At 37.7% G+C, this 27,851-nt stretch overlaps 1 long non-coding RNA gene across 2 annotated transcripts; it reads right to left on the reverse strand.

The window, feature by feature from the left end:
* Positions 1-369: 369 nt before the first annotated feature.
* Positions 370-27,409, reverse strand: LOC308618689. Of its 2 annotated transcripts, XR_014016061.1 has the most exons (3): positions 26,981-27,409; positions 13,545-13,641; positions 370-466 (listed from the first exon to the last, which is right to left on the reverse strand). It is a non-coding gene; the product is annotated as an uncharacterized lncRNA (long non-coding RNA). The 2 variants fall into 2 exon arrangements; XR_014016062.1 differs by lacking the exon at positions 26,981-27,409 and having other exon boundaries at positions 13,545-13,729.
* Between the last annotated feature and the right edge of the window lie 442 nt (positions 27,410-27,851).

A 27,851-nucleotide genomic window follows, 5' to 3' on the forward strand; every position in this document is an offset into this window, starting at 1 on the left:
TGTTAAAATCATTCTACTGGAATAACAAAGCACATGATTTTTTTTCCCTAATAGTGATTTGTTTGCTAGGGCTGCCATAACAAAATACCACACTGGCTAGGGCTTGTTTGTTTGTTTGCTAGGGCTGCCATAACAAAATACCACACTGGCTACTAGGTGGCTTAAACAACAAATATATATTTTCTCATAGCTCTAGAGGTTAGAAGTCCAAGATCAAAGTATCAAGTTTAGTTTCCTTGAGGTCTCTCTCCTTTGATGGCTACCTTCTCGCTGTGTCCTCACATGGTTGCCCCTCAGTCTGTGCATGTCTGTGTTCTAATATTCCCCCCTTATAAAGATACAAGTTATATTGGATTAGAGTCCATCCATATGATCATTTTACCTTAATTTTCTCTTCCAAAGCAGTATTTCCAAGTAGAAGTTAAGCTTACTGTACAAGCAATCAGGTATTGAATAAGAGGCATTGCTATGGAGACAAAAAAACAATGGATAATAATGGAGGCAAATTTCATATCAGTTTTTGAGTTCTGAGGGTAGACAGTTGAGAAGATCTCTAAATGTCAGGGTTAAAGCATCTTTTGTAGTTTGAATGTCCATCAGATGTTCAGGTAAACTTTCTGAGTGGTCCATATAGCAACAGGAACGAAGAAGACTGTCTAAACATGAGCTGCTGTGGAGATTTCTCTGAAGTTTATATTAAGATATCTACCTTCAGTATGCAGGACTTCAGAAAAAAAGGCAGTTTTAGTTTCAATGATTCCAAGTCAAAAGGGTGGGAGAAAATTTGGAAACACTAGTTTGGAGAGTTGTAGTCAGGTAGTGGAGGAAACTAGCAAAATTCAGGATACAGTCCAGTTTTCAAGTAATTAACAAAACTTCAAGGAAAATTAATAGCACTAGAATCTAATATCCACAATATGTATTTTGGTTTCTATCGAAAGATAATTTTTCTCTCTAAAATCACCCTCATTTTTATCAAAGATAGCCAAATTAAGACAAATTTGTTTGCAAAAGAAGTCTAGATGCAATAAACTTGGTCTTATTTATATAAGTATAGCAAGGATTGTGACTGACCATATAGGCTTATTTTTTATTTTTATTTTTTGCTTTTATTAAGAGAATTTATTGCCTCTCTCTCCTCCCAATAGCTCAAACATGAAGAAGCAACATCAGAGGAAGACAGACAGACAAATGGCTCTTTGAGTTTGTCCTTCTTGGCATTGGTGAAGGAAGAGGCAGCTTTCTCAAAGTTTTTATCTGCTTAATTGGATGTAGTGGAGAAAGGGAATAAGGAAAGTCAGAGGATAAGTGAACAGGCTCTGCACCTACCAAGGATGTGTTATCCTCCTAATTGTCCCAGTAGGAATATTCCATTCATGTTCTTTGATCTGATCCTTGCTTTGGAAGACGCTTCTTTTTTTTAATCTCTTTTTTTTAAATTTAATTTTAATTTTATATTGAAGTATAGTTGATTTACACTGTTGAATTAGTTTCAGGTGTACAGCAAAATGATTCAGTTATACATATACATATATCCATTCTTTTTCAGATTCTTTTGCCATATAGGTTATTACAGAATATTGAGTAGTGTTCCCTTTGCTATACAGTAGGGTCTTGTTGATTATCTATTTTATATATAGTAGTGTGTATATGTGAATCCAAACTCCTAATTTATCCCTCCCCATACCTTTTCCCTTTAGTAACCATAAGTTTGTTTTTTAAGTCTGTGAGTCTGTTTCTCTTTTGTAATTAAGTTCATTTGTATCATTTGTTTAGATTCCACAGATAAGTGATATCATATGATATTTGTCTTTATCTGAATTACTTCACTTAGTATGATAATCTCTATGCCAATTCATGTTACTGCAAATGGCATTATTTCATTCATTTTTATGGCTGAGTAATATTCCATTGTATATATGTACCACATCTTCTTTATCCATCCATCTGTCAATGGACATTTAAATTGCTTTCATATCCTGGTTATTGTGAATAGTGCTGTACTGAACACTGGGGTGCATGTATCTTTTGGAAGTATAATTTTCTCCAGATACATGCCTAAGAGTAGGATTGATGGATCATATGGTAGTTCTATTTTTAGTTTTTTAAGGAATCCCATAATATTCTCCATAGTGGTTGAACCAATTTACATTCCCACCAACAGTGTAGGAGGACTCCTTTTCTCCACACCCTCTCCAACATTTTTGTAGTCTACAGTTTGTAGACGTTTTGATGATGGTAACTCTGACTGGTGTGAGGTGATACCTCATTGTAGTTTTGATTTGCATTTCTCTAATAATTAGCGATGTTGAGCAGATTTTCATGTGCTTTTTGCCCATCAGTATGTCTTCTTTGGAGAAATGTCTGTTTAGATCTTCTGTCCATTTTTTGATTGGGTAGTTTGTTTTTTTGATATTGAGCTGCATGAGCTATTTGTATACTTTAGAGATTATTCCATTGTCAGTCTCATCATTTGCAAATATTTTCTCCCATTCTGTAGGTTGTCTTTTTGTTTTGTTTATGGTTTCCTTTGCTGTGCAAAAGCTTTTACGTTTTATTAGGTCGCATTTGTTTATTTTAGTTTTTGTTTTCTTTCCTCTAGGAGGTGGATCCAAAAAGATATTGCTGCTGTGAAAGAGTGTTCTGCCTGGATTTTCCTCTAAGAGTTTTATAATATCCAGTCTTACATTTAGGTCTTTAATGCATTTTGAATTTATTTTTGTCTGTGATGTTAGAAAATTGTTCTAATTTCATTTTTTACATGTAGCTGTCCAGTTTTCCCAGCACCACTTATTGAAGAGACTGTCTTTTCTCCATTGTATATTCCTACCTCCTTTGTCATAGATTAATTGACCATAGTTGTGTGGGTTTATTTCTGGTCTTTCTATTGTGTTCCATTGATCTATATTTCTGTTTTTGTGCAAGTACCATACTGATTACTGTAGCTTTGTAATATAGTCTGAAGACAGTGAGCCTGATTCCTCCAACTCCATTTTGCTTTCATAGTATGCTTTGGTTATTTGGGGGTTTGTGTTTCTATACACATTTTAAAATTTTCTGCTCTAGTTCTGTGAAAAATGACATTGGTGGGGGCTTCCCTGGTGGTCCGGTGGTTGAGACTTCACCTTCCAATGAGGAGGATGCAGGTTCGATCCCTGGTCAGGGAGTTGGGATCCCACATGCCATGCAACCAAAAAAACACACACAAAAACAAAAATCAAAACATAAAACAGAAACAATATTGTAACAAATTCAATAAAGACTTTAAAAATGGTCCACATGAAAAAAATCTAAAAAAAAATTCCACTGGTAATTTAATAGGGATTGCATTGAATCTGTAGATTGCCTTAAGTAGTATAGTCATTTTGACAGTATTGATTCTTCCAATCCAAGCACATGGTATATCTCTCCATCTGTTTGTGTCACTTTCCATTTCTTTCATCAGCATCTTAGAGTTTTCAGAGTACAGGTCTTTTGTCTCCTTAGGTAGATTTATTCATAGGTATTTTTTCTTTTTGATGTGATGGTAAATGGGATTCCTTCCATAATTTCTCTTTCTGATCTTTTGTTTTTAGTGTATAGGAATGAAAGAGATTTCTGTGTATTGATTTTGTATTCTGTGACTTTACTGAATTCATTGATGTGGTGTATCACACTGATTGATATGTGGATAGTGAAAAATCCTTGCATCCTTGGGATAAATCCCACTTGATCATGGTGTCTGATCCTTTTAATGTGTTGTTGGATTCACTTTGCTAGTATTTTGTAAATGATTTTTGAGTCCATGTTCATCAGTGATATTGACTTATTTTTTTCTTTTTTTGTAGTACCTTTGTTTGGTTTTGGTATCAGGGTGATTATGGCCTCATAGGATGAGTTTGGGAATGTTTCTTCTTCTGAAATTTTATGGAATAGTTTCAGAAGAACAGGTGTTTAGTGTTCTCTAAATGCTTGATAGAATTCACTTGTGAAGCCATCTGATCTTGGACTTTTGTTTGTTGGGAGTTTCTTTTTTTAAATAAATTTTAATAAATTTTAAAAAATACATTTATTTATTTATTTTATTTTTGGCTGCATTGGGTGTTTGTTGTTGTATGTAGGCTTTCTTTTTTTAGTTGTGGCAAGCGGGGGCTACTCTTCATTGCGGTGCATGGGTTACTCATTGCGGTGGCTTCTCTTGTTGCAGAGCATGGGATTTAGGCACGTGAGCTTCAGTAGTTGTGGCATGCAGGCTCAGCAGCTGTGGTTCGTGGGCTCTAGAGAGCAGGCTTAGTAGTTGTGACCCACGGGCTTAGTTGCTCTGTGACATGTGGGATCTTCCTGGACCAGGGTTCGAACCCGTGTCCCCTGCCTTGGCAGGTGGTTTCTTAACAACTGCGCCACCGGGGATGCCCTGTTGGAGTTTCTTAATCACAGTTTCAATTTCAGGACTTGTGATTTGTCTGTTCATATTTTCTATTTCTTCCTGATTCAGTCTTCGAAGGTTGTACCTTTCTAAGAATTTGTCCATTTCTTCTAGGTTGTGCATTTTACAGGCATATAGTTTCTGGTAGTAGTCTCTTATGAGCTTTTGTATTTCTGTGGTGTCCATTGTAACTTCTTTTGTATTTCTAATTTTATTGCTTTGAGCTCTCCCCATTTTTTTTTCTTGATGATGCTGGCTAATGGTTTATCAATTTTGTTTATCTTTTCAAAGAACCAGCTTCTAGTTTCATTGATCTTTCCTACTGTTTTCTTTGTCTCTCATTTATTTCTGCGCTGATCTATATGTTTTCTTTCCTTCTACTAAATTTGGGTTTTGTTTGTTCTCCTTTGTCTAGTTGCTTTACGTATAAGGTTAGGTTGTTTATTTGAGATTTTTCTTGTTTCCTGAGGTAAGATTTTATCACTATAAACTTCCCTCTTAGAAATGCTTCTGCTGCATCCCATAGGTTTTGGATCTTCGTGTTTTTGTTTTCATTTGTAGGTACTTTTTAATTTTTGCTTTGATTTCTTCAGTGATACATTGGTTGCTTATAGCATATTGTTTAGCCTCCATGTATTTGTGTTTTTTACAGTTTTTTTCTTGTAGTTGATTTCTAATCTCATAGCATTGTGTTTGGAACAGGTGCTTCATATGATTTCAATTTTCTTAAATTTACTAAGGCTCACTTTGTTGCGCAGCGTGTGATCTATCCTGGAGAATGTTTCGTGTGCACTTGAGGAGAATGTGTATTCTGCTGCTTTCAGATGGAATGCTCTCTAAATATCAATTAAGTCCTTCTGGTCTAATGTGTCATTCAAGGCCTGTGTTTTCATACTGATTTTGTCTGGATGATCTGTGCATTGATGAAAGTGGGGTATTAACATCCCCCAATACTATTGTGTTACTGTCAATTTCTCCTTTTATGTCTATTAGCATTTGCCTTATATATTGAGGCGTTCCTATGTTGGGTGAACATATATTTACAATTGTTGTATCTTCTTCTTGGATTGATTCCTTGATCATTATGCAGTGTCCTTCTTGGTCCTTGTTACAGTCTTTATTTTAGAGTCTATTTTGTCAGATATGACTATTGCTACTCTGGTTTTCCTTTGATTTCCATTTGTATGGAATACCTTTCTTTTACCCTCTCACTTTCAGTCTGTGTGGGTGTCTAGATCTAAAGTGAGTTTCTAGTAGGCAGCATATATATGGTTCTTGCTTTTGTATCTGTTCAGCCAGTCTATGTCTTTTGGTTGGAGCATTTAGTCTCTTTACTTTTAATGTAATTATCAATATGTATGTTCTTATTGTCATTTTGTTAATTGTTTTGGGTTTGTTTTTGTAATTCTTTTTTCTTCCCTTCCTCTTTTGTTCTCTTCCCTTGTGGTTTGATGACCATCTTTAGTGTTGCATTTGGGTTGCTTTTTCTTTGTGTATCTATTGTAGATTTCTGGTTTGCATTTCCCATGAGGTTTTGATATAGCAGAGTGTGTGTATATATATATATATATATATATATATATATGAAAAGTTGTTTTAAGTTGCTGGCCTCTTAATTTCAAATGCATTTCCAATATCCTGCATTTGTACTCTCCTCTTCTCATGATTGCTTGTTTTGATATCATATTTGTGAGTGGATGATTTCCTACCTTTACTGTATGTTTGCCTTTAATGGTGAGCTTTCCCATTCATAATATTGTTTTTTTCTAGTTGTGGCATTTTCTTTTTCATCTAGAGAAGTTCCTTTAGCATTTGTTGTAAAGCTGGTTTGATGGTGCTGAATTCTCTTAGCTTTTGTTTGTCTATAAAGCTTCTGATTTCTCTGTCAGGTCTGAATAAGAGCCTTGCTAGGTAGAGTATTTTTGGTCGTAGGTTTTTGCCTTTCATCACTGTAAATATATTGGGCCACTCCCTTCTGGCCTGCAGAGTTTCTGCTGAAAAAAATCAGCCGATAACCTTACTGGGGTTTCCTTGTATGTTATTTGTTGTTTTTCTCTTGTTGCTTTTAATGTTTTCTTTGTCTTTAATTTTTGTCAATTTGATTCATGTGTGTTGGCATGTTCCTCTTTGGGTTTGTTCCGTATTTGACTCTCTGTGCTTCTTGGACTTCAGTGACTGTTCCTTTTCCATGTTAGGGAAGTTTTTGGCTATTATCTCTTCAAATATTTTTTCAGCCCCTCTGTCTCTCTCTTCTCCTTCTGGGACCCCTATAATGTGAATGTTGGCACATTTAATGTTGTCCCAGAGGTCTCTTAGACTGTCCTCATTTGTTTTCATTGTTTTTCTTTATTCGGTTCCAAAGCAGTGATTCTCACCAATCTGTCTACCAGCTCACTTATTTATTCTTCTGCCTCATTTATTCTGCTATTGATTACTTGTAGAGTATTTTTCATTTCAGTTATTGTTTATCTCCCTTTGTTTTTTAAAACTTCTAGCTCTTTGTTAAAAATTTCATCTATGTTCTTGGTCTGTGCCTCCATTCTTTTTCCAGTTACTTGTATCATCTTTACTATCATTACTCTGAATTCTTTTTCAGGAAGATTGCCTATCTCCACTTCACTTAGTTGTTCTTCTGGAGTTTGATGATGTTCCTTCATCTGGAACACATTTCTCTGCCTTCCGTGTTTGTAGCCTCCTTTCCTCAGGCTGCAGGATCATGGCTCCTCTCACTTCTGGTGCCTGCCCCCTGATGGGTGAGGTTGGTCCAGGAGCTTGTGCAATCTTCCTGGTGGTAGGGACTGGTGCCTGCCCACTGGTGGGTGGAGCTGGGTCTTCTCCCTCTGGTGGGCAGGGTTGTGTCAAGTGGTGTTTAGAGGTGGCTGTGGAATCAGAATAACTTTAGGCAGCCTGTCTGCTCATGGGAGGGTCTGTGTTCCCACCTTGTTGGTTGTTTTCCCTGAGGCATCCCAGAATGGAGACTGCAGGCTATTGGGTGGGGCCAGGTCTCAGTGCCCAAATGGTGACCTGCAGGAGAGCTCACACCAAAAAATATTCCTGGGTCCTCTGCCACCAGTGTCCTTGCCCCCACAGTGATCCACAGCCAACTTCTTCCTCCCCAGGAGACCCTCCAAGACCCTCAGGTAGGTCTGGCCCAGGCTTTTATGGAGTTACTGCTTTGCCGTGGGTCCCAGTACACATGAAACCTTGTGTGCACCCTCCAAAAGTGGAGTCTCTTTCCCCCAATCCTGTGGAGCTCCTGCCCTCAAGTCCCACTGGCCTTCAAGATCAAATGCTCTGGGATCTCCTCCTCTCACTGCCATGTCCCCAGGCTGAGGAGCCTCACGTGGGTCTCAGAGCTCTCACTCCTGTGGGAGAACCTCTGTGATATGATGATTATTTTCCACTTTCTGGTTCGCCCAGCCAGCAGGTATGAGATTTGATTATATCATGAAAGCACCCCTCCTACCATCTAGTTGTAGTTTCTTCTTTGTCTTTGGATGTAGAGTGTCTTTTTTGTATGTTCAAGTCTTTTTGTTGATGGTTGTTCAGCAGTTAGTTGTGATTTGGGTGGTTTCATGAGAGGAGGTGAGCTCACGTCCTTCTACTCTGTCATCTTTGTCTCTACCCTCTCTCCTGAATGTCACTGTCAGGAGTTCTGGCTTCTTAAAGTTCAATTTTGATTGAAATTCATGAAGGACTTCAGGCTTTACCTCTGGTCAACCACTATCTCTGCAGAATATCTCCAGGGTTAGAGGGAAATCTCCCATATAGGCTCTTTTAAATCTGCTTTGCTGGAACTTTTTATAAGGAATCTCCAGATTAAACTTTTAATAGTCCCTTGAGGCTAAGAAGCCAAGCCAATCATTTGACATCTATAGATTTGGGTGAATTCTTCTCCTAAATGTCCCCCAAATATTCTGAGGTTCTTGCATTTGCCAGGAAGTGACCTTCCTTACTCAACTAGTAAGGCTGCTGGGAACTCTAAGCAAGGTACCACACTATTTTCCCAAGGGACTTTATTGGCTCCATGAAGTCAACCTTAGTTTCTTAAAGCTGTTTGGTCAAACCTAAGTTTATGTATATCTCTCTCAAATATGACATTCTAGGCAAAACTTTAGTAATATAAGCAATGTTTGCAATTATGTGCTATTATAAGGAGAACAGATTCTTATTGAAATTATGCAAATCACTATGTTGCCAAGAAAACAAGAATGTTCACTGAAAGCTTCTGAATTCTGGAGGAATCGGGTAGAGAGAAAAAGACAAATGATTCAATTTTGCTTACATGGGTATAATTTACCAAACTGCTCTAAGCTTAAGAGAGAAAAACACATTTTCCTACATTTGGAGAAACAAAACTTAAAAAAAATAAAACCAGCAATGTTTCAAATTTAAAAATCATAGGGCTTCCCTGGTGGTGCAGTGGTTGAGAGTCTGCCTGTGATGCAGGGGACACGGGTTCATGCCCCGGTCTGGGAGGATCCCACATGCCATGGAGCGGCTGGGTTTGTGAGCCATGGCCGCTGAGCCTGCACGTCCGGAACCTGTGCTCCACAACGGGAGAGGCCACAACAGTGAGAGGCCCGCGTACCACGAAAAAAAAAATCATAAAATGGGGCTTTCCTTATGGCACAGTGTTTAAGAATCTGCCTGCCAGTGCAGGGGACATGGGTTCAAACCCTGGTCCAGGAAGATCCCACATGCCGCAGAGCAACTAAGCCCACGTGCCACAACTACTGAGCCTGTATTCTAGAGCCCATGAGCCACAACTACTAAAGCCCACAAGCCACAACTACTGAAGCCCATGCACCTAGAGCCCATGCTCTACAACAAGAGAAGCCACTGCAATGAGAAGCCCATGCACCACAACGAAGAGTAGCTGCCATTCACTGCAACTAGAGAAAGCCCACACACAGCAACAAAGACCCAATGCAGCCAAAAATAAATAAACTAAATAAATTTATTTTTAAAATCATAAAATATTATAACCATCTTCTTCAGTTTACTTAGTCCCATGTAATTAATTCTTGTTTTGTTTGATCTTTTGTTAGAAGTTTTATGAAACCGTCAATTTCTCCATTAGGGTTTTGTAAATTCTTACTCAGTTCAGTGTAATGATTTGAAATTCATCAGAAACTTGTGTTCTAGAATACTTGTTAGATCCTTTTCCATGAATTTCTCTGAACATGAAACACATTTTCAGGAAGCTTTTGTAAAAGCATCTGAGTAAAACCATTGTCTAAGTAATAAAAGACAAATATCCATTACTAAAAATTTGATTCATTCTAATGGAATTGACAAGAAAATTTATCTCTGTGACACAAAACATTTAAGATAATAACTAGAATTATGACTGATAACATTATACTAGGACATATCCAATTTTAGGAATTTCATATACTTTCCAGAACTTTTATATTAATAACATTCACCCTTATGATATAACCTAGAGTTTATGATCATTTATTTAGCAATGCTTCCCACGTAAGTAACATACCAAATAAGCCTAATGAGTTTCATAGCTCTCTTTTCTAATAAGATAAAACAAATCTTTGAGGGTGTTCCAAGGGGCCTCTGGAAAACCTGAACATTATTTCCAGGTCAATAAGACTTCATTTAGAATGTGACTTGGGGGAAAATCTACTTTTTCAAAAATAAAAATGTTTTAAAACACTTTGTCAAATATGATCATATGTCACTGTGAATTAATATTTAGTTATCAATTTAATCAAAGTTACAAAGATTCACATGTAAATACAGATAGTTAAATAGTGTAAAAATACTTAGCTCTTTTAATATTGAAAGCACTCAGTTTTTGTTCAAAATTATCAAAGACTCATCAAGACAAAATGTACAATATTTGTTTTGCTAGACAGATTACATTAAATGTAAAAAAAGTCTTTGTTTACAATTTCTCATTAAGAGCAGACCAATAAATAAGAAAATTTTGCAAAAAGAGAGAAAAAACAAATTTTAATTTTCTACCAGCTTACTTTGGATATTAAAACTCAATCACTTTATTAAATTCATTCCAATCTTAGACCTGACTACACATAAAATTCCTTTCTAAAGATTCCTTTTTTTTTTTTTTTTTTTCTTTTTGCGGTATGCGGGCCTCTCACTGTTGTGGCCTCTCCCGTTGTGGAGCACAGGCTCCGGATGCGCAGGCCCAGCGGCCATGGCTCACGGGCCCAGCCGCTCCGCGGCATATGGGATCCTCCCAGACCGGGGCACGAACCCGTATCCCCTGCATCGGCAGGCGGACTCTCAACCACTGCGCCACCAGGGAGGCCCAAGATTCCTTTTTAACAAACCTTTTACACCTTTCTCTGCCCATTTTGATTTGTCCCTTGTTCTCTTTCCCATTTAGAAGTTACCAGCTTTAGGACAAAAATCACTTAACAAAGTTTTTACATGAACAAAAACATCTCCATAGCTTACACTTTTTCTTACCCCAAAACATATTCTAATTTCCTTATAATTCCTAGTAGCTTTAACCACATATATTATTTACAATTCTTAATCCTTTGAAGCTTTAATTTTTTTGTAAAGATAATGTTAAAAATTATTAACTGTGTAAGTATTTTGTGGCTTGGCAAACTTATAAATACATTTCATAATTTCTAGAAACATATTCTACTTCATAGTACAAGCTTTTAATGAAGCACAAGACATGTTTACTAATAGAACCAAACATATTTAGTGTGTAATAAGAGGTCAAAAGTAGGTAAACTTAGACTCGTTCAGCAATTAATATTTCAGTATTTTGTCTTAGTTGGAAATGATCTAGACATTCAATTCATTTAATTTAACTTAGCAAAACTCTAAGGGTACAATTTATCAAAGACATTTTGAAAACTATTTAAGTTGACATAGCAAAAACAATTATTGCTAAAAAAAGTTTACCTAAAAATTCTTATCTTATGTCTATTTAATTAATTTGTTCTTAACAATCACTCAGATTACTCATGACAATTTCATAAGATGTTAAAGTAGTGTTAGCCATCATCTTAAATTATTATTATTATTACTGTTTTCTGAGAAATTTTGTAAAAGAGATAACATGAGCTTATTTGAATTTTAGTAAAACTACATAGCATAAAGCTATTATACTTAATGCTGATAACTCTTAAGATATGTCTGTATTAATTAAACCATTAAACCTGAACAAATTTTACTTACAAAAAATTATCCAAGATCATGTGAATTTGAAAAATATTTGTATTCGTTTTTGTTATATTTTTGAGAATTTTTAGATTGCTTGTTGGAATAAATTAAGTTTACTCACTCAGATAGCTACAGTCTTTTATTAGTTATGGAGAAGACTTTTAAGTCTTCTTGCCCTTTAAGTGTACTTGCCCTTGATAAACAATTTTAAGGAGACTGATTTAGAGTTTGAGCAAGAGAGGGTTTTTTTGGTGGTTTTTGTTTAAAAAAAACCTCTTTCCTTTTTTTTCTTTAAATTTTAGTTTCAGGTTCTAACAATTGAGATAATCTGGGCTCAGTCTCAGGAAATGTGGCTGTGTTTACATTTTAAAGACATGGTAAGATTTATAACTTTAAGGGACAGAGAAAAAATGTAAATTTTCTTCTGTGAGTTTTGGAGTGTATTTTTCTATTATCATAAGTCTCAGGGTAATTATTATTTTAAAAACATTTTCTTCTTAAGTACAGGACAATTTTGCTCCAATTATCCTCAACTTTTATAATATCTACAAGAATTTGAGAGGAATAGGTTTCAGGGTTGGTGAAGATAAATGGGCCTTGACTTGTTCCTAAGTTGCATTTCTGGTTTTGTAGAGATTTGGAAGACAAAGATAATTGTTTCTATTAGCTCTTGAATATTGGCTTCCAACTGATCTTTTCCTAATTATTTGTAGGAGGGCCTAAGGAATTGCTGAGGAGATGGGGCAATTTTTAAAATTTTTCTTAAAAAGGAGAATTCACGTTGGATCTTTAAGTCTAATTTCTGTTATTTCATCTTAATAACGATTCCCTGAGGCTAGCTGTTATACATTATTTTTCCTTTCAATTTAATCCTTCCATAAATACCAATATGACAGCTGTTTATGATGAGAGCTCTCAAAAAGGTAATCTTTTAAACACAACAAATTTAAAGGATCCATCATCTGGACATTGAGGAGTAAGACCTTTCATTAATTTCGAATAGTGACTCAAATCAGTAAGGTTTTTTATGGAACGACCCAGAGGTAACTTTTCAGGCTTAGAATAAATCCTTACTATGGATGAAATAAGCATACTTTCAGATGGAGCGGGCACGGATGGTATAGCCCCTATAATGTGAAAATTCATTTCCAAGGATAATCTAAGAAAGCAAAGGCCTTCATTGCACAGGGAGTAAGGGTGGTATAATGCAAACTGTGTCCCTGGTCTCTCCTGGGAATTTGAGGCACCTCTGATCCCAAACCTACTAATCTGTGACATCAGGCATATGCTGCTGGAATGGGACTTTTCCAACACTTAAAAGGTAATGAAGGTTGAAACAACAAAGGCCCCTTATGGACTGGGTCCCCTTAGGACAAACTCCTCTGACAGCTGGCACAACAAGACTAGAGTGTGCTGTTTATGACTTTGTGTCTCAGAACCCCAGTCGATTCAACTGGTTACCAGATGCACCCCAGTAAATACACCGTCCAGATGGTGGAGACCAGTGAGAATATTCTCACTGGACAAAAAGCCAAACTCTCAGGACATAGAAAAATACAGAAGGAAAAATCTCATCCAGTTTTTATATAGAGGACTGACAGCAACGTTTGTCTTAATAGGCACTGGACTGGAGAGAACTGTTAACTCACCAGTCTGTGAGGCTGTCTCAAACAGCAGGCTTATAGGGCCTATGCCTGTATTCTGCCCTATGGTTCTTTCTTCTTATGAAACATGACTCAGGAGACAGAGACAAAGAAAAACAGTGACTATCTCTGGGAGGAAAGGATTAAGAAAAACTGAGATGAGATTACTCATTTCCAAAAACCAGATTTTCTATGTCACAAGGATCTTGCTCCATAAGTATTTTCTTCTGCTAATCTAAATTTAGAGATAGAGAAAAGGAGACTCTTAAGCACTTTCCCGCCCACCAGACCTTACAGGCCTGGGAAGTTGAGGAGATATGACATTTTACCTTCTGCTGGCCTTTGTCATGTGTCCTAGGATCTCTCAGCTGCAGCAGTCTTGTGGTGGGAAGCAGGGTTTAGCCAGCCTCCTGGTTGTCTTGTCAGCTGTTGAGGAGGAAGAAATGTCCCTGCCAACCTTCTTGAGTTAAAGAAGTCACAAGGTTTATACAGCCTTCTTCACCCTGCATTCCCTATCTCTGGTGCTAATGATGTCTTTCTACCTCCTGGTACAGGGAGGGCACCATTCACATGAGATATTAATTTCCTGCTTTCATGGAGACAGATAGGAAGGTCAGTGTGTCTCTCTTGCATCAGTCATTTCTTCAGTAACTTTAATTCAAAGTAATATTCCACTGAGGCATATTTTGGAGCATCCTGCCCTGGGCACCAACAAAGTCAAATGGTTTGGAGAGAAAGCAAGTCCCTTTGTCAGCAGTGACCTGTGCTCATGGTGATTGTTATTCCATCTCCACAATACCGTTGGGCTGGGTGCTCAAGAAACAGAGCTGTGAAAACATGGCTCCTGTCTCTTATAATTTATAGTACCAATGTTTCAAAGAAAAACTTTTATTTAGTGCCTCCTTTGTGTTAGACAATAATGCTGGTATATTTTCAAGATATACAAATAATAGAAAGAGACATGTATGGTACTTGAATTGTAGTGAGACATTAAAAATTTTCCCCCCCAAAAATCTTTTTCTTTATACTTATAAGGAAAAAAAATGTAGATTCATTTTGGATAAGATAAAGAAAATTTATGAAGGGATAAATCTAACCTGAGAAAGTAGAAAAGAACACAGTACACAGGCTCTGAGCATTCTACTCACAGAAAATATTGTCCTGTTCTTTTGCAATATGGACTTGTTCCCCTGTCCCTATGGCTGTCTATTCCCCTCTCTGTTTCTGACCCTCTTCTCTCTCTCCCTCACACATACACACATTCACTCCCCTACAAAAAAAAAACCATTGACTAAATGCTAATTGGCAGGCACTGTGCTCAAACTGAGGCTACAGTGGCGAGTTAAAAACAGAGATCATTTTTCCATCCTCATCAAAAGTATATTCCAAGATGGAGAAAGTGAATACTAACCAAAGAGTCACACAACCATAATATTGCAACCACAACTAACAACCATAACCACGGAGTTAAGCTAGGCAAGCCACTATTGTCAGCTTTCTCTCAACCCTCAGTAGAGTGTGTTCCACTTAAAGGCCTTGAGTAAGTCAATATTCTGTTGAGAAAATCCAGGAAATTTCTCAGTCTTCCACATCCGAAATTATGCAGTTTGGAATGTCAGGAACAAGAGTGAGGGGAAAGGTCATTCAGAACTGCAACTAACCAGTTTCTCTCTTTCTGACTGCTGCAATAACCTCCTAGTCTATCCTGTGTTTACTCCCATTCCTCTGGCCTCTTCACAGAGCTGCCAAAGTGGTCCCTTAAAATTTAAGCCTGATTGTGCCACTCTAGACTCAAAATCATCCAGTGAATTCAATTTAATTACAATAAATCCAAAGTTCTCACCAAGGCCTCGAAGTCCTTTTTGATCTGTTCTCCCCTTCTCCCATGTCTCTCTTGGCCTCATTCCTACCACTCTCCCCCTTGTTTTCTGTAATCCAGCCAAACTTGCTTCTTCTCCAGCTTTTACTAAAACACTACTTAGTAGACAAACAATTTAATTTAAATTGGGCCAAAAATTTAATAACACACTTAACCAAAGAAGACACATGAGTGGTAAATAAGCAACATTTTAAAATGTTCAGCATTATTAGTCATCAAAGAAAAATTAAAACCACAATGCAAATAACTTCACATCTACTAGAATGACTAAAATTAAAAAGATTGATAGCATCAAATGTTAGTAAGGATGGAGAACAACCAGAAGTCTCATACATTCCTGAAGAAAATGTGAAATGATGTACTACTTTGGAAAACAGTTCGGCATTAATACAAACCCCTAATTTCACCCCCTAGGAATTTCAATGAGTAAAATATGTCCACACAAAATTTGTACATGAACGTTCATAGAAACAGCTTTATTCATGATTGTGAAACTGAGTAGGATCCTGTGGGGCCTTCCCAGTGACAGACTCCCAGTGTTCCCTGCTTCTTGTTTGTAGAACAAAGCTTTAGTCCCCTAGGCCTCCCTTGATTTCCAAAGAGCAGGTAATGATTATAGAACTGACCAAATTCAGAAACAAAGGAAAAGCAGTCAAGCAAGAAGAGTAACAAGAGATTGAAAAACAGTGTTGTCTCTATCCCTTTCTCCTCAAGGGATATAGATAACAGTCTGACACATATCCTTGATGTGGTGCTCCAAGGACAATGGTGCTTCAAGGACAAAGGACAACCCTCTCTGAAAAAGTGTCAGCGTTACACCCCTTATCAGACCCTTAATTGCCCTCCCCACCATGTTGTGATGGTTATGAAATTCCTGAGCCCAGCTGGGCGATGAGACCTGTCCCAAATAAGAAAAGGCATCTTCCCTGTCCCACTGCCACCCTATAGAAGGAAAGTATATGTGCCTCGACCAATCAGTAAATGAAATTTTCAACTTGGAGCATTCCTTTGTTTTCTGGCTATAAAAACTGATCAATAGCCCATGTTTGGGGTCCACTCCCCCAGACTACTAGGAAGTCAGCCTGCTGTTCTGGCAGAGACAATTTCCTCTAATAAATTTTATCTCCTTTACGTTCTGCCTTGTGTCTGGAAATTCTTTTCCAACCCACGTATGGACCACGACACTTGAGCGTTTTCTGTAGACACTAAGGCTCTCCACCTGATGGAGGATTTGACTACATGCTGATCACAAGCATGTAGGTCCCAGACTGGTTGGAACAAGAAGGCTGATGATTAAGCTTCCCAAAACATCACCCTGTCACCTCTCCACCAACTAATCAAAAGAATGTCCATGAAGTGATAATTCACCCTGAGACCCTCACTCCTAATGTTGCCTTTAGAAACACTTGCCCAAAAGTCTTCAGGGAGTTTGGGTCTTTTGAGCATTAGCTGCTTGTTATCCTTGCTTCGCATCCTGCAAATAAACACTGTACTTTGTTTCACCACGACTGGTATCAGTAGATTGGCTTTGCTCTGCATTGAGGGAGTGAATCTGTGTTTGGTTTGGCAATAATTTGGGCAACCATGAAGGGGCCACCATCCCTAGTGGGCATCTCAACCATAGCACACTGGCCCCTGACCAGTGGCAGCTCATGGATACTACTCAGCAGCTGCTTGAGCACCTTTGTCTCAGAGATGGCCCTGAACACTTGCCACTGAGCAGGCATCATTGGCCCATGGCACTTTTGATTTCTGTGGTAAAGGGAAAAAGACACATGCTTTGCTGGTTGAGATTTCTCTAGTAAGTAGTGGAACTTGTGTGTGATAATACCAGGGTATTCATTCTCTTAGCCATTTGGGTCTGTCAGTGGCTAAACATTTGTTGGGATTTTCCCTTTTGGGCTTAGGAGTTTGAAACCCTGAGAGACTACATTTGTTTGTTTGTTTGAGATTTTAAGATTACCAGCCATAAACAACTGAGAAGGGGTAATCAGAGCTCTGTTTCATCTTATATTCCCTATGGTGTATTTTGCAGAATTGGGAAATTCTTAGCTCTTAGTTTCACGGGCTCATACCCATGAAAAGGAGAAGGTGATATTTTTCTAAAATCATGTGGTCACAGTATTCTTTAGGCTCTGGAGAATAATGCCCCAGATGGGGCACTTTTTGACATTCTAAAACTTGTTTTTGCATATGAAAAAGCTGGCTTGTTAAAAGTATCTCTTCACTATTCTGACCAGAAGGAAACAAATCTTACTAGGAGGAACTTACATTTTTCTCCCTGTGACTTTGAAATGTAAATGTTCTACCCTGGGCTCTAATGTACTCTCACTCACTCTTGTCTATACCATCGCCAATTCCTGAGACTGAGGGGGGAATAAAAGGGAGAAGAGTCCTTTTTAAACTCAGGCAGGAAAACTGTGAGATCTCTGTTTGTCTGGAATGTATGTATGTCCATGTGTACATTATAAATATATCTCTTTTCCTTTGGATGGTATTATCAGAGTTAGTTTGTAAATGAGCTCTATTTAATTGACTTAAAGGAAATTAAGCCCTTACAGAAATGCTCAGAAATATAAAAGAAACTAAGTTGAATGAATTTCAGATTCATGTGATCTGAAAAATATTCAATATTAAATTTGGGATAATGGCTGACTTGGTCTAATGTCTCATAAAGTTTTCTTGGGTAATCTAAACATAATTTTTGAGAACAAGTGAATAAAATAGAGGTAAATGAGACAAGAGTTTTTAGGTGAACTCTGGGAATAATTATGTTTTAGGAATGTCTACTTAAAAATAGCTTTTCTGCTGCACATTGTTAGAGCTTGGAGTTGAGGCCACTGGCCGATGAACTCACAAGTGTAGGTAGTGTGCTACATGAGGGGCAAGTTTTTCGCTAACATCACAAGGGTCTCTGGCCCAATGAGTGGAGTTTGATAGTAATACTTGCTACAAATGTATGAAAAAATGAAAAATGAAAAAAAAAATGAAAAAAATGAAAAAAAAAAGAAAAAAAAAGAAAAAAAATAGCTTTTCTGGAAGTTTTAGTAACTTGAAATTTTAGAGTTTAACTAAATTAAGCTAAATGATGAGAATTCATTGAATATCGAGGTCTTTTCCAAATAAAATAATATACTGAAATATTAATTACTAAACATTGGCTTCCTTTTACAGAGAAAGTAAAGATATTTAAGACTATTAATAAATATGTTTGGTGTCACACTGAGACATTTTCCATAAGAAAGCACATATTTTTAGAAATTATAAATAACATTTATTTATAAATTTGCCAATCTACAGAATGCTAATGTAAAGAACAGCTCATAATTGCTTACTTCTTAATTTTCACTAGGAATTTAGGTTTTTAAGACTTGAGAATTCTAATTAAATATGTAATTAAAGCCACTAGAAATAATGAGAACATTTTCGTATACAGGGTAATAGGATGTGTGTTTTCATTAAAAGAAGGTATGAAGAATAGGAATTTATTTTGTTAAAGAAAAAGGAAGTAATTTTGTCTTAAAGCTGGTTATTTCTAAAGAGGAAATAAAATAAAGGGCAAGTTAATATGAATATAGAAAGTTGTAGATTTCTGGGGAAAAAGTAATCTTTAGAAAGAAATTCTATGTGTTGTCAGGACTCACTAAGATTAGAATGAATTTAATTGAGTAAATGAATTTTAAGATTAAAAGTAAAGTACAAAAACTTAAAATTTTTTTCTCTCTCTGTTAAGAGAAAAAAGTTTTCTTGGAATATTGATTTGCTTTTGATTAAGATTGTAAATTTTCTTTACCTTTTAAATAATCTGTTATAACTTTCTGTACTTGCTTTTAAAATCTTTCATTGTAACTTTGCTTAAATGCATAAGCATTGTTTCACAGTGATCTGTAATCCTATTTGACCAAGTGTCTTGAAACTTTTTAACATTTTGGATAAACTTCTCAAGTATAGAATCCTAATGAAAGATATTTTGACCTCTAGATACCTTTGGGATGTTTCAGAGGACCCCTAAGTCATCTCAAAGAGAGATATTAAACTAATTAGGATGATTTGGTATGTTATGGGAGGCACTGTCAATTGATTAGAGATAAATGTATCTACAACCTTCTTAGGTTATCCATTTAGATTATACTAAATATCATTAATATAGATATTCTTATGTTATACGAAATTAAATAAAATTTCTAAAATTTGAATATGTCAAATTTGTATGTTACAGAAGTAAACAATTTTTTTTTGTCAATTGCATTTTAACCAGCTCTTTAACTGTGTCTTTTTAAGTTTTTTTATCATTCATAGATGCTTTTGAAAAAATGCTTCATCTTCAGGAAGATTCATACTAAAGACTTTCTGACAAGTGCAGGTTTCTGATAACTTTCAAATCATACCGTTGAATTGGGTAAGAAATTAAAGAATTCTAATGGAAATCCCGATGCTTTCATAAAGTTTAAGGCTGCAAACTGTAAGCAGCTCAAATGTTCATCAAGTGAATGAGTAATTCACATCAGCAATAAAGGGGAATGAAATATTAATATACACAACATGGATGAATCTCAAAACATGCTGAGTGAAAGAAAACAGGAACCAAATACACACTGTTAGATTCTATTTATGGAAATTTGAGAATGGGAAAACTATAGTCACTGAAAGCAAATCATCATATCATTTTTGTAGGAAGGTGAGGATTGACCACAAAGGAGCCTAAGGAAACTTTCTGGGTAATGGAAATTTTCTGTATCATGATTGTGGTAGTGATTACACAACTGTACATATTTGTCAAAATTTATCTAACTGTGCTATACACTTAACATGAGTGCTATTAGTTGTATGCAAATTGTACCCCAATAGGGGTGATTAAAAGGAAATATATATTATGTATGACATATAAATATATCTTTACATACATTACCCATATATCATGACAATAGAATAAAATATGTTCTTAGTGATGAAATTGCCATTTAGCCAACATCCAGAATGCCAAACATCCTTATTTTTTTCTTGTTTTTCCTTTCTCTAACCTTTCAAAAAGCATCATTTTTAAGAGTCACATCAACATTGCTGATTAGATTTGCAGTAATTTGAAAACACAGAAGACATTCCTTTTAAAAATATAAACAAAAGCTTCTTTCATCTGCTCTCTAGATCTTTTTATTCTTATGCCACATTCTTTACACCAGTTGACCAATTGAGTTAGGCACTCATTTCCTTTTTCACAAATCTTTGTTGTGTTTCTGCTAGTTCTGCATTAGGGACTATTAAGGAGGAAAACCACTGACACAAAATGGTTTCATTTGTGATGAAGCCCACGATACCACGCATATATTTAATACCTAACCTACTTGCAATTTCGACCTTCACCAGAAATGTTATCTTAATTCTGAAATCTGGAATTTTCTGGTCGGCACCAATGTGGTAATCTATCACAGGGGCCCTCTCCATCTCCCCCAAACCAAGAAGAAGAGGCAATCTGCAAGATAAAACTCAAGGCTTCCCTTCCCTACAAAGAGAAGATAGTACTGGTCCCAAATAACCTTTTTTTCTTTTGCTAATGACTTTCTTGCCCACCCTCCTTTCTATAAAAACCGTCCACTCTGTAAAACTTCTCAAAGTGCCCTTCTATTTACTAGATGAGATGCTGCCCAATTCATAAAGCATCAAATAAGGCCAATCAGATTTTCAAATTTACTCAGTTGAATTTTGTTTTTTGACAAGACATGATCTTAAACAAGATAAACATTGCCCCTGTTTTCATCTCAGGTGGCCTCAGCCTGCAGCTGCTTGAAGCAGGATTTTGGTTCCTGGCCAGAGATTGAAGTCAGGCCGGGGCGGTGAAAGCACTAAATCCTAGCCACTAGACCACCAGGGACTAGTGGCCAGTGACAAGGTCCTGGCCTGTCTGCTGTGTAGAAATGAATTTCCACAGAGATGGAAAGTAGTGAAACAAGTAAAGTGTTTATTAGGAGGACAAAGAATACATGTGGCTAGACACATGGGCGGGCTCAGAGAGAGAGTTGCGCTCACTTGGTAGTTTGAATCACTTTTATGGGGAATTTCTTCCAGGTTTCCTTTGACCAATCATCTTGCTTTGCTTGGTTCTGAGTCCATATTTGGTATACCTCAGGGTCCTCCCGTGTTCATGTGCATCTCTTAGCCAAGATGGATTCTAGCGAAGAGGCCTATGGGTAGTTGACATCACTTACTATGGGGTGATGCCCTCTCCCTTTTTGACCTCCAAGGAACCTTTCTGCACATGTGTAGCTGGGAAGGTCTCCTTGACTACGAGAATGAGGAACATCTAGTCTTTTATCTCTTATCTGGGCAGGGCACAGCCTCCTTTCTCGATTGCCCTGTTATTGATATTTTGGAGTTTCTGTCCAGAGGGAATGAACTCCTGCTGCTTACCCTGGGGCCCATCTATCTCCTGCCTCACTTTCACAGAACTCACAATCTGCTGTGAGAGACAGTCAGAATATGAGCACACACACACAAATCATTTTAAAGCCCGATAGATTTGAAGACAATAGAAAAGACATTGAGGGCTTCCATGGTGGCACAGTGGTTAAGAATCCGCCTGCCAGTGCAGGGGACACGGGTTCAAGCCCTGGTCCAGGAAGATCCCACATATCATGGAGCAACTATGTCCGCGAGCCACAACTACTGAGCCCGCATGTTGCAACTAGTGAAGCCCATGAGCCAAGAGTCCGTGCTGCGCAAGAAGAGGAACCACCACAATGAGAAGCCCTCACACTACAACGAAAACCCAATGCAGCCATAAATAAATAAATAAATTTTTTTTTTAAAAAAAGAAAAGACATTGAAAAAGAAATGGGTCTCCTTTTGATAAGGAAGTCAGAGGTTTCTCTGTAACTTCTTTTGAGAACAATAAGCCATGTCTTTTCCTTCTTCTACATTTTCACTCCCCACTGCTGACCCCAACAAAATGCTGAAGACAGAATTTTCACTCAATAGATTACCTTTTAAATTGATGTAAAAGTATAAAGTATATTTATGTGCGTTAAAGTATGGAAGGGCATACATTTGGAGCATAAAAGCTCAGTACCTGCTGGAAATATCACATAATTGATGAATATAAAACTAATTATATAATAGGGAAATTAAAAAGAAATTTCAGGCTGTGTAGACACTAAATTAAGAGAACAATAACATATATAATAGCTGAATATTTTGGCATTTGAAATTGGAATTTAAAAAAATAGATAAGAGAGGAAGAAATAGGAGTCTTAATTAATAACTGAAGGGCAAAGAGGGGATAGGTAGCTTATTTAGCTTATTTCTGCCTTTTTAGTTGCAGAAAATATCAGTTTTGAAACCAGATATGGTTGCAATGTATTAGTTCTGCACAAAGTGCTAGGATGAGTTTCCCCACACCCACAGTTTGGGGATAGTGCTTTACTCATAACTCATCTTTCATGCATTTGCCTAAATTCTTGTGGAATACAGCTGGACTTGCAGCTCATAAATATGACCTTTAGATGTATTTTAAACACTACTGAACTCCATTTTAATTTTACATATTAAAGCCTCTGGGCTCTATTTACTCTTTCATTATATAACATTCATTTATCTTATGAAAAACGCTGTGATTCACTGTTGGTCTAGCATTTTTTTTGTCACTTATTTGGATGATTTTTAGAATCCAAACTGTATTGTTATTTATCTTGGAAAACAGAAACACTTTCGGGAGTCAATTCTCTGAGTCCCAAACCCCTCACCTGACACCCTCTTGTGGTGCTGTGCCCTGGGGGGAGGATACAGCAGGATCTGCAGGTGGAGAGGCCTCGAGAGCTGAGGGTATTATGGGTCTGGTTTATCGCCAAGATAAGTCAAGCCCCAAATTATAGTGTTGAGGGAGAAATTTTTCACGTAATGAGGTATGGGGAAATCATTTAGGCTTATACATGGTTCAGTGTAAACTTTGTGTGAACTGAAAGAGCCTGTCAAACACACACAGCACATCTGCTTTAACCATTAAGGAAAGGAAATGTCTGATTAAAAAAGAAGGATAAATGACTCCCTTCTTATGATGCCCATGTTAACACCCTCTCGAAGATGAGGTTCCTTTCCCACGTACCAGGATCCTACTGTCTCACTATATATGTACTCAATCTGTCTCTTTTGAAATCATTAAGGAATAGACCCCTGTCATGTTTGATGTATGTTCTTTGTTCTGATAAAGTATAAGACTACCATGCTTCAGTGGAGAAGTTCCTTAGAGCCTTTTGAGGGGCTGCCTCCCAGATTATAGCCCTCAGCTTGGCTCAAATAAAACTATTTTCTGTTCCTATTATAAATTCTTTATTATTTCTCTCCACAGTGTGTTATTCCTTATGAAGTCCAGCTGTTCTAGGCTGACACCAAGCCACCCTGAAGCAGCCATCGTGTCTTCATTGCCTCTTTCTCACATCTGGGTCCTTGAAGGTTGCTGAGATGACACTTGCTTGTCTGTGTCCATGGAACCCAGGGCAGAGCCCAGGTCCTCCCACCAGGGCCCTGGATTCTGGTACCAAACCCAGGAGAAGGTGTGCTCTAGTTATATCAGCCTCACCTGGCACCAAGGCCAAGATCGTCATGTGTTTTTTCCCAGACTTCTTCTGTGGGAAAGGGTTTTGTGACATTTTGTTGCTCCCTAGTTCACCCTAGAGAGATGCAAGGAAGTCTGATGCAGACTTTCCAGCTTACAAACATCTGAGGGCTGTGTCTCAGGTCAGGATCAATGTTCCCTTTTCCATGGGCATTCAAGTCAGTGAGGCAGCCTGACTTGAGGGCCAGGACTCTGCCTCTGTAGTCCTGGAGTTGATGGCTGAAGGCTGGGGACAGGGGCGCTGCAGTTCCGCCCAAGGGGAATTAAAGGCCAGAAAGCCCTGGTTTCTGCAGGAGTCTGATCATCGCCTGGAATGTATGCCAGTTAACATATAATTTCTTTATCCTATTTATTCATTATTGTTATTTCTCATTGTACTTTGGGACTCAATTTTTTATTGTTATAGAAATCCAATGTTTTCAAAGATTCTCCCTCAAGGATTCTACTGTTAACATTTTTCATTAAGAGAAATGCCTGTCTATTCCAATCTTTCTTTCCCTCCATTATTGACTGTGTCTTTTCTAGGTCTTGTCCTTGTCTCCTGGGCCACAGTCAGTAATGTCTCCTCTTATGTATTCTGAGTGTGTGATCATTTGGTCCAAGGGATTCTGTTGAATGAAGTATAAATTCTGATATCTTTCTCTTGCAAACTTTCAAAACCTACAAATAAAATGAAGATATGGGCAATATAAAATGAAAATATAATTTTCCATTCTTATTAATATCTACCTCTATTTCAATAGAATTCAACTATTGGCCCCTGGTGACTATATTTTTCAAAAGAATTCCCTAAATAATTACCAGTAATTCACTACTCCAATGTAATGTAGAAGATATTCTTAGTGTATTCTTCAAATTCATGTTGATGGAATGCTCAAGTTCCCTACATCAAATTGAGCTCCTATATTCCCTCTGATTAATAAAACTAAGATATGTTTGCTAAAGATTGTTAAAAAACAACATTTTAGCTTGACATGGACAGTACAAATATAGTATCACTAAGGGTGAAAATTTAGTATATGTCCTGTGGACTACCAATTTCATGTTCCACAATCACAATCGAACCATTTAAATACAGAATTATTTCCTAATTCTGTTAAATAAACCTCATTATAAATAACAAGCATTTTGAAAGCTTTAAATTTTTAACTATAGCTAATTAATTTGTACCTTTTCTCCTCTATCAACAAAAATTGACTTTCATGGTTAACTCAGTTAAAAAATAAAACAGCACAATAGGAAAGAAGTAAAATATCTCCATTGCCTACAATATATAATAATATATATAAATATGCTGATGAAAAAAACGTGGGTCTGCTCTCCCATGTGCAGTAAAGCAAATCTACTGACTCCAGGTTATGGCGAAGGAAAGTGCAGCGTTTACTGCAGGTGCCAGGCCGGGAGTTCAGGTCAGTTAGTGCTCAAAACACTTGAACCCCCTTTCCTGGGGGGTTTCATGAAAGCATTTTTAAATACCAGGTGAGAGAGGGGAATCACAGGGTATGTGATCAGCTCCTTCACAATTCTTTGGTTGATGTGAGGTAACAGAGCAGTGTCACAGTGGTTAACGTTATCAATCCTCAGGCTCCAGTAAAAGATCTCCTACTTAAAACAGTTTTAAAACTTAATAAAAATAAACCTTAACTGAGTAGAGGGAAGGTATCCTCAATTTCAGAACAGTGTAAAGTCAGCAAATATCACAACTGGTGCACCCCTTGAAGATACTGATCTTGACTGGTTGCAATTTTTAAGAAAACACATTTGGGTAAAATTAACTCTGCACTTAAAAAAATTGAGTCACAGGTTTTAGGTTTTCTAAATGCTCTAAAAGTACTTATTTTTCCTTTCCAAGAAGGGACTTTCAACCTCCCCCAAAGTAAAAGGGCAGTGCCTCTTGTATTGCTTTCTCTCACTGAACACACTGAAGAAAAATTGCCTCATGTTGGTGTCTATCTGAATAATGTGCTCAGGGCTCTCCCTGAGTCACTGCATGGTTCTCATTTGCACGTGGGAGCCAATGGGTCTAAGTGCAGGCCACCACAAGATGTGCCACTATGGCATGTGGATTATTTTGAGCTGAAAACAATCAAGGCCCAAAAGACTCAGGAAGAGCCTTTGAACTTCCCCCTTATTGCCTAAAATAATTTAAGACAGGAGGCCTGTCCCAGGAAGAAGCTATCACTAGAGATAAATGTAGTATAACACTAGGTGTGGTAGAACAGGAGGAACATTGAAAAGCCCATTTGATCAGAATCCTCTCTGTGGGGCTTCCCTGGTGGCGCAGTGGTTGAGAGTCCGCCTGCCGATGCAGGGGACACGGGTTCATGCCCCTGTCCGGGAAGATCCTACGTGCCGCAGAGCGGCAGGGCCCATGAGCCATGGCTGCTGGGCCTGTGCATCCAGAGCCTGTGCTCCGCAAGGGGAGAGGCCACAACAGTGAGAGGCACACGTACCGCAAAAAAAAAATTCTCTCTGTGTCTCATTGTCTTTGGATGGCTCAGCAAACATTTGTTTACCAAACATTAACTCTTTTTAACTTCCTGTGAATACCTTACTTCCCCTTGAAATTTTAGACCCATACGTCCTTCTGATGCCGAAATTTGACCTCTGTGCACTGGTATGGAATCGAATTCGGAGGCAGAGTTTGGGTGAAGTAGAAAATAATAGGTTTATTGTGTTGCCAGGCAAAGGGGGACACAGCAGGCTAATGCCCTCAAAACTGTGTGTCCCAACCTGGGGGGATTTGGTGAGGAGTTTTATAGCAATGGTTCAAGGTCAGGGTTGCTGATAAGGATTTTGGTGTGTTCAGGGCCTGCAATCTTTTTATCTGGCCTCAGGTGGTCTCCTGATGAGCTTCTATGCTTCTCAAGGTTATCAAACTGTGACCTTCTCTCTAGAATGAAGGATGCTTCATCAAGTAGTTAACATCTTCCATTTGTTGGGGGTTTGAGTTCTGTAGAAGAGCTCAAAGTTATTGTTATATGTTTCCCTTGAGGCAGAACCAGGATCTTGTCCCAAAGCTGCACTATTGTTTCTTGACAGTTCCTCCCTTGTCTCTGCAGCCCCTCCCTTCCCTGATTAGCAACTATTTGACCCTACCCTTTGGAATTCAGGGCAGGTTGTGGATGCTGAATCCTAGTCCCTGCAAACAAGAAATGGGAGACACAGAAAGACTTTAGTGCCCAGGAGCGCCACAGGGTCCTGCTCAGTTTCACTTCTCTTTAGTCAAGAATATATATATGCCACCTTTTCTTGCTGTCTTTGGAATTCTTCATACTTACGTGAATTCCCCATGTGCACATAATAATTTAATTTTCTCTTGTTAATCTGCCTTATGTCATTTTCATTGCCCGCCAAAGAGCTAATGTTACCCAAAAACCTGGGTTTGCCTCTTGGTGGGCGTCAAGCTGAAAGGCACAACAAAAACAAAGATTGGGAGAAGAAAGGATTTGTTACTTGCAGCAAGTAAAGAGAACACCGGGGGTCTTTCCCAAAGCAGTGTCTTCCTGAACAGCAAAATTGGGGAATTTTTAAGCTAAGGGTATATGCATATTCATGAAGGGGTTTGGGTGGTCCACAGAGTCCAAGCTTTAGTGGACTGAAGTCATGAGGGTCAGAAAAGGTCAATATCATCATTCCTTATGTTCCCAGTTGATCAGGCTAATCTTTACCATTGAAAGAGAACTGGGAGTCTTTACAATTATCTTTGTTATTGTTAATTCTTTGACCTGAAAACAGTCCTTTGATTCTGCATTATTTTGTTCCCTTAAGATGATTAATTACCGAGACCCTTTCAACGGCAAGCATCCTGGGCAGGCTTAGATTGCAAAATGGCTTAGGCCAAAAACGACTCCTAGATATACATATTATTAAACTTTTGTTTTATTTTCTCCTGTTAATCAGTCTCACGTCAATTTAATTCTTAGACCAGCTCAAAGTGTTACCTGAAACACTTCTTTTGTTGAGCCAAAAGACACAACCAAGCCAAAGGGCAGGAGAAGGAAGGGTTTATTACTTGCAGCAAGTAAGGAGAACAGCAGGGATTTTCCCAAAACGGTGGCTCCTTGAACAGCCAAATTGGGAAAGTTTTAAACTGTCAACTGAAAAAAAAAAAGCACAAACTGAGAGTTGTGAGTTAAGTTTTATTTGGGG

Source organism: Mesoplodon bidens (genome assembly GCF_964165515.1).
Source record: "Mesoplodon bidens genome assembly, chromosome: 6".
Lineage (NCBI taxonomy): Eukaryota > Metazoa > Chordata > Mammalia > Artiodactyla > Ziphiidae > Mesoplodon > Mesoplodon bidens.